The 1,793-nt window shown below is 38.2% G+C and overlaps 1 protein-coding gene across 1 annotated transcript in view; it reads right to left on the bottom strand.

The window, feature by feature from the left end:
• SMS (spermine synthase) overlaps positions 1-1,793 on the bottom strand; it is a 54,058-nt gene that overhangs the window by 9,059 nt on the left and 43,206 nt on the right. The gene's annotated exons all lie outside the window — the stretch shown is intronic.

Raw genomic sequence — 1,793 nt, 5'->3', positions numbered from 1 at the left:
ACAGCAGCGAAGGGCTGAAATATGCAGATCCTGTATGGTAAACACAGGAAATAAGTTTGAGGTCTGCCTTATTCTTGAAGAATTGAGGCTCTGTGCTGGAGACACATTTGGCTCTAGGCAACACCCCAGACAGGCGTTATTCCCCTCTTTTATTTTTCTAATCACAAAAAGCACACTCATGTAAAAAATATTCACGTATAACAAATCAAAAGTTTGCCACAATTTACTATGATGATGTATTCCAAATTTTTTCCTATGAATGTTCTTATCCAAAGCCTCACAGTCATAATTTTAAGAGACTGGATTTTACTAACCTGTTTTATAATTTGCTTCACTTAATGCATCCTACAAGTCCAACTATGCAAAGACAGAGGAGGTACTAACACCCTAGCTGCCTGCGATCCGCGTATTAATCCCACTTGATAGGCTCATATTCTTATAAATGCCCACACACAAACACAAATGTGCCCTCTTTTGTGAGACTTGGGTCACACACATTCTGAACTTGGGACATTTTAATCTAACATCTCTCCAGGTAATTATAAAATTTCTAATGACACATCATTCCACTAGAAAATGTCCTACTGTTGTTATCACCCGGCCTCGTCCTCTATGAGCACAACGGTAACGAACCGCCTTGTATTGATGTCTTTATGTCTGTGGGCTGGGCGCGCAAGCACTAGGTTACTGAGGTAAAAGCCACGTGTTTTAGTTTTTAGTTTTGACAGCAATTCACACTCCAACCAGCAATGCACGTGAGCACCTGTCTCCTCCTCACACTCTCTCCAGCACAGGATACTGTCCCTCTTCTAAATTTTGCTAAGTCCGTTGCTAATGTTTTCACATGAACTGTGGTATTTTCACAGGTTGACTTTCCTCTTCTGAGAAGTACCAGTTCATAGCTAAATTTCAAAAGGTGTCAAGGCTAACTTCATTTTTTAAGTTGTAGGGGCTCTTGTATTATTCGAGGGATCCACTTTCTGCCATGTTTGTTACCAGTCTTTTTTCTAGTCTTTTAGCTTGGTAATGACAACATAACATCATAAACACTTTCTGAGTCTTGTCTTTCTTTACAAGGTTTCCCAACTCCAAGGTTAAATACTGCCTTAAATGTTTTAGTTTTTACATCTAGAGCTTAAGCCACCAAAATCCAAAAGCCACCAAAAAGGAAAAACCACATTTCTGTGGTTTCTAGGGTTAGCTAACTTTGTTCTCACAGATGGATAGCTCATTATACCAGCATTGCTTATTAAATCAACTAATCTCCTTTGCCCAGGTGAACTGAAATGTATCTTGGGCCACATATTAGCAGTGTGTGTAGAAATGCACTCAGATGTGTTCAAGTTCCTATGACATTCCTCTTATCTACCTGTACTTTTCTGTGTCGTACTTCCTATTTGATTACAGTGCCTAACAATAAATTACCAATAGGACGCATCTCCCTTTACTAATGATTATTTTCTAAATTTTTCTGAGCTCTTAGATATTTATTTTTACAAACTGTAAAATTAGTTGGTCTAATTCTAAAGCCCTCATCCCCCACCCCGCCTTGGGATTCTGAATGGAATTGCTTATAATTAGGAAGAAACAGACATTGTTCTGTTATTTCCATACAAGAAATATTGCATGTCTCTCTACCTATTCAGACTTTGATGTCTTTCGACAACATCTTAAATAATTCCTATCAGTCTCGCAATATTAACCTTGTTCAATGTTATTACTTTGAATAGGATCTCCTGCCCACCCTCCATTTCCATGGAAGGTTTAGCATTTAGCATAGAGAAAAAAATTTA

The sequence above is a fragment of the Propithecus coquereli genome, unplaced genomic scaffold (genome assembly GCF_000956105.1).
Source record: "Propithecus coquereli isolate 6110/MARCELLA unplaced genomic scaffold, Pcoq_1.0 Scaffold50, whole genome shotgun sequence".
In the NCBI taxonomy this organism is placed as follows: Eukaryota; Metazoa; Chordata; class Mammalia; order Primates; family Indriidae; genus Propithecus; species Propithecus coquereli.
The sequence above is the reverse complement of the archived record's forward strand: the minus strand, read 5'-3'. Positions and strand labels throughout refer to the sequence as shown.